This window comes from Nematolebias whitei, chromosome 2, assembly GCF_014905685.2.
Source record: "Nematolebias whitei isolate Nwh7 chromosome 2, NemWhi1, whole genome shotgun sequence".
Taxonomy (NCBI): Eukaryota; Metazoa; Chordata; class Actinopteri; order Cyprinodontiformes; family Rivulidae; genus Nematolebias; species Nematolebias whitei.
Window position 1 is genome coordinate 43,808,588 of NC_056499.1, and position 6,319 is coordinate 43,814,906.

Below are 6,319 nucleotides of genomic sequence, written 5' to 3' on the forward strand. Positions count from 1 at the left end.
TAGCTTTGAAAATTGATAAAAGCTGATATATTCATTCTAAAGCAAACAAAGTTGCGGTATGTACATTTTATAAAAAATATTTTATAATATTTTTAAATATTTTATTTATTTTATTTGAGGTCTTGGTCTAACTTGGTCTCGGAACCTAAAAGTCTTGGTTTTGTCTTGGTCTCTGTACACTCTGGTCTTGGTTTTGATTGGTTTTGACTTGGTCTCGGGTTAGGTGGTCTTGACCACAACACTACCAGAACCTTTGATTAATATTATCTTACTGATCAAATTGATTTTAGACAAACCTTGAAAATGTCTTTGTACAGTGCCATGAAAGCTTGTCTGATGTCTCACATGTAACTCCGGAACTACTGCATCATGTTTTAGTTAAATATCTCTAAAACTTGATAAGTTCTAACCATTTTTTGAGTTTTGAAAGGTTCTGTCTACAACAGGTCTCTCTTGTAAATGAGTCCTCGTGGCTCAATGAGACTGTCCTGTATAAATAAAGAATGAATGAATTTGTCTGGGGCAGTTGTGCACTTAAAATATTTGTTGGGGATCAGTCTTGACAACCAGCACAACAATTTCTACGTCAATATCAGACATTTTTTTGTATTTTTAAAGGACAGTTTTCTGTGGCAACTGCGTTAAATTGTGCTGACTCCAAAAGTTAATCCGTTTTAGAAAAAAAAAAAAAAAAGCAAGTAGTTCATGAGATGTTTTGGTAATGAATAGATCCACTGTTATGGCCCTGAGATGTCCAGGAGCAAATGACAGGATGCACAGCATATGAAGCCCAGACGATTGTAATTTAGACGAGATGTTAATCATCAGTCACCTGAACAAAACAGAAAGTTGGAAGTCCTGGCTTAAACAAACAAAAAGTGAGGGAGAAGCCCAAACCAGCCAGCAGTTGGCCATTGGATTTGTGCCGCTCTCCTCGCTCTATGATCTGAGAACTAAGCCTACAACCAGTGCTTAATTTGAGCCGGATCCTGCTTGAACAAGATCTGGGAACTCTTATTTTGACAGGGTGTGTTCCGGTAACTGCTTGGATCCGGTAACTCTCAGGCCTAATAATAAAGTCATGAACAAATTTGACTTTCTTGAATAAATAAAACCTATATTGGATATATAAACTGAAAATAATTACTGTGCATAAACACTCATTTAAAAAAACAAACTTCCTAATATCACATCAGAGCTGTCCCTTCGCATTTCTGCTCCTGCTCTTAAAAATATCTTCGCCCCTAAAAGTTCAAAATCATGGGCAAGTTTATTAAAAAACAAAAAAATATTATTAAAGTTTTCCATTACGCACAAGTTCCTGTGCTTTGTGTGAATCACTGCAGGAGTTATCTGAACTGCAAAAAACAGACGATGATCTCAGCTCATAAAGCCGTTTGTCGTGCAGTCAGAGTATTTGAAGCGATGTCGGAGTGATCAAGACGCTTTTCTGAATTGAGCAGGAGGATTGAGAGCAACTCTTTTCTCAACCAGTGACAAAGCACTAAATATTAGGCAGATTTTTCTGTGTGGCCATAAACTTAGAGCAGTGCTTGTTGTCCCATGGTGTGGAGCAGGGAGGAGGATGAGGAGGTGCACCTGACCCCGGTGTGGGATATAATTAACAACGAGTGAGGTAAGAAATGATCCTGCACTTAATACACTTATAAATCACACATAAATAATTTAAAAATGAAAGAGTGAATGGTTGTTTGTCTCATTTGTCTCTATGTGTCAATGTGATGGACTTGCGGCCCGTCCAGGGTGTACCCCGCTTCGTGCACAGTGATTGCTGGACATGGACACCGGCGACCCCCGTGACCCAAAATGAAAGTATCAGGTAAAAGATAATGGATGGATGCCTCTTATGATTGTCTATTGTTGTCTTTGTTATCCACTGTTGTCATCATTCTTTGTTAAAATCAGGTCTCTCTTGTAAATGAGTCCCCGAGGCTCAATGGGATTAACCTGTCTAAATGAAGGTTGAGTGAAAAAAGTAAATTATAAATATAAACTGACTTCAGTGGTGATTTTAGCCTCTTTGGGGGCGCTCAAGCACCTCTAAATATTAACTCGGCACCCCTGAAAAGTACCATTAGGATTTTGTATGGAAGCTCAGTTCTCAAGTCTTAGATTCACCAAAATATTGAATATGGAATAAATTACGAGAATCTTGAACGGGCCAGTAAAATATAAATTTTTTTGCACGAGTCCCACCACCTGTCAATCAGTCCAGTAGGCGTGTCAGCAACTGACCAAACAGTGACCTCAATTTGTCCTGAAGTGAACACCCCTTACCTGCAGAGCTGCAGCTTTGCAGTCAGAGAGATTTCAATAATAACTGAGTTTACGTTTTTTGTTTCATGTTAATCTACTGTACTAAACCTTTGAAAGGCAGGAAATGGCATCCACTTTATTCAAAATTTTCTGGTGGAGCACCCCCAGACCCCCCCACCCCCACCCATCCTCTATTTGCATTACGGTATCGTTTGGTTTACAAATTAAGCCCTGCTTAAAACCGAAAATATGACGACTGTAACTCTCATTCTCAACAATCAGTTCAACAACATCAGTGAAAAGGTGCAACCACTGGTATCTGCAACAGGAGTGGGAGGGAGGCTGGAGAGAAAAGCCAGCAACCGTCAGACCAGTGTTTCTCCTCTGGCCTCCTTCACTCATCCTGCAGGTGGAGCTTGACCTTTTTAACCCCCTTCCAGCCAATTAGCTGTCTACAGAGAGCAATGAATTAATTAGGCACTTATTCTCCTCCTAAAAGTCAAAGATCTACAAACCAAATCTCTCCTACAAGTCAGTCTTCAGTAAATCACACCTTTTCTCTTTCTCCGTTTTCAGTGAGTGACGTTAATAAACTGTAAGGTCTAGACTCATAAAAATCTGTAGGGCCAGATGAACTTCCACCTTATTTCTTAAGGCTGGCCGCTCATATCATCGTAGTATCGGTGTCCCATGTCTTTAACCTGTCCATAAGCCAAAACTCCATTCCAGCTGCTTGGAAAACAGCCTTTGTTCTACCTTTGCTGAAGGGAGGTGACCGCATCTCACTGAACAATTATCAACCAATCTCTAGCCAAGGTTCTAGAAAAACTGATAAACTCTCAAATCAAAAGGTATTTTCACTCATTGGGCGGCTGTGGCTGAGTGGTTAGAGCAGTTTTCCTCCAATGTGAGAGCTGGGGGTTCAATTCCACCAGCAGTCACATGCCGAAGTGTCCCTGGGCAAGACATTGAACCTCCACTGCCTCCGATGTGTGTCCCATCAGTGTATGAATGTGATAAAGCACTGATTAGTCTATGTATAGATATAGTAGAGTGCTGTATGAATTCAATTCAGTTTATTTATATACCGCTAAGTCACAATAGAAGTCATCTCAGGGCACTGAACCTAAAAATTCATAACTGGTAAATGAGGACACAGATTGTAGTAATGAAGTAGTACTCGAGACTGGTCTTGTCTCAAGACCACATTTTGATAGGTGTGCACCAATAAATTGGCCAGCTGATTTATCGGCCCAGATTTAATTAATTTTGGGAAATCGGCCGATACTTGCATGAGAAACCGATTTTACAGATTTTTGTAGTTTTCACAACAATTGTCTGAACTTCATTTATATTTCAGAGCACTACCTCATGGCCAGTTAAAACAAGTTTGTATTGTTTCTAGGATATTGTTCACGGGTATGTTTTTCAATAAAATAAGATTGGAAAATTGAAGGTGCATTGTGACCTTATAACACCTGACAGAGTTGCTTATAAAACAAAATTGGTATCGGTCAAAATCGGAATCGACAGGTCAGGCTTTTTAGAAATCAGTGATGGCCAGAAAACTGCAATCGGTGCACTCCTACTTTTTGATGGTCTTGGTCTTGTCTTGGACTTGACAGCATTTGGTCTTGGTCTTGTCTCGGACATTGAGGACTTTATTTCAAGTCCAGTCAAGACCACAACAGTGGAGATATCACTAAACTGCCAGAATATTGTCCAGTTTATTTGTTAACATCTTTGTTTTTATTGGATACAAAACGTACTGATTCAAATCCAAGCAATAACGTGACTCATTGCTAAATACATGATTTTGTTACCGCTGTCACGCCCACCCTCTTTCACTCACACGCGTCACTCCCAGTGTGGCCAGATTGGGCGGTTTACTGCCAATTGGGCGGTTTTCATTCTGATTTTGCTGGGAACTCTGGGAAGATTTTGTTGGATTGTTGCGTTTTGCCACATATTGTTAAATTACTTTCACTTGTACTGATGTATTCATGTTCAAACAGTAAATATACTGTAACAATATATTGATTGGGCAGACTTTTGGGTGATGTGGCAGTTTTTAACAGATTTTTGGCCTGGAAAACCTTGACTCTATCTGGCAACACTGGTCACTCCAAGAATGTGAGAAGTGATTGTCTGGGTGTGGGAGAAGATGTCTCCCAAATGATCAGTTATACAGTTTGGCTATTTAAATCACAAAGAATATACTTGTAACTAATATCCATTAATATAACTTTTTTAGGAGTACAGTATATCTACTACTTTATTGAAACCACTGTGCAACTATATGGTTATCCTTGGTCTTGAGTTTGGACTTATGAAGAGTGTTTTTCCACTCCAGTTTTTTAAGGCTTGACATGTGATGAAACTGCTTCCAATGTAACAGTTGTGTAATTTTATTGTTGAACCACATGCCGTTAGGCCACTGAATGTCTGATTTCTTTGTTATGTAGCTTTGGAAATTTATAAAAGCTGATATATTCATTCAAAAGCAAAGTTGCAGTATGTAATTTTTATTAAAAATATTTTGTAATAAAAATATATTTTATTTGAGGTCTTGGTCTCGCTCTCCCTCGGTCTTAGTCTTGACTTGGTCTCGGACACTAAAAGTCTTGTTCTTGTCTCGGTCTCGGTACACCCTGGTCTTGGTCTTGACTTGGTCTCGGGTTAGTTGGTCTTGACTACAACACTAGATTGTAGTGTAAAGTGCTTTGAGTATCTTGACAAGATAGAAAGGCGCAAGACAGTCCATTTACCATTTAATATCTTACCTCTCCGTCAATATGGTTTCAGGAAACAACACGGCACAATGACTGCTTCGCTGAAGGTTTTTAATGATGTTGTTGAAGCACTGGATGCTAAGGATTATTGTGCTGCACTTTACTTAGACCTGTCTAAAGTGTTTGACATCTTATGTCATAAGCTCTCAGAAATTGGTTTCTCAGAACAAACCACTGGTTGGTTCTCTATCTTTCAGATCGGAGGCAATGTGTTCAACATAATGGTACTTCCTCCAGTTATTTAACAGTCAACAATGGTGTACAAAAAGGCTCAGTCTTAGGACCCACCTTCTTTACAATTTATGTGCATAGGTAATGTAGGTCAGAGCATCCCTCATGCATCCTTACATTTCTATGCTGATGACACAGTTGTTTATTGTCGAGCTAAAACAGTTGCTAATGTTTTCTAGCTTTTGCAATCTGCTTTTGACATCATCCAGTCAGATTTGTTCCGTCTTAAACTTGTCCTAAATGCTGACAAAACCAAAGGGATGCTTTTTTCAAACAGGAAGTTGGTCCCAGCAGTTTTTCCTTTGATTTTATCCTCGAATGGTGCCCCTATTGAGTTTGTCAATTCTTACAAATATTTGGGTGTCTTGGTCAATTCACATCTCTTTTAAGCTCCACGTGGAAAACCTAGTAAGGAAACTGAAAGTTAAATTGGGTTTCTTTTTCAGAAATAGATCCTGTCTAACTCTGAATTCTAGAAAATGCTTTGTGACTGAATTTCCTTCCCTCCACTGACTATGGTGACAGTATTTACATGAATGCCCCTACAAGCACTTTGCAAATGTTGGACACTGTCTAACACGGTGCGCTAAATTTCATAACTAGCTGTAACTACCGTACCCAGCATTGCACCCTGTATTCACTGGTTAACTGGACATTGGGCATTATCATTAACTTCACGCAGACACTCTCACTGGTACATTTTCATCTTTAAATCACTTCTCAGTTTGTAGCCTTCTTGCATCTCCTCCTACATGTCACTGCGTGAGTGCAGCTACAGCGTGCGCTCTCAGGACATTATTACATGCAGTGTTTCCTCAGTGTGGACTGAACTAGGCAATAGGGCCTTCTCCCACTCCTCTCCTGTTTCCTGGAATACCTTGTAAAAAGATCTGAAGCTCTCGACCTTGACCTCTCTATGTGGCTTTAAACATCTGTTAAGTTCCTGGGAAAAACCGATGCAGATATGTTCTTGTTTGCATTGTGGTGTTGCTGGAGTTACACCATATTCTGTGACAATC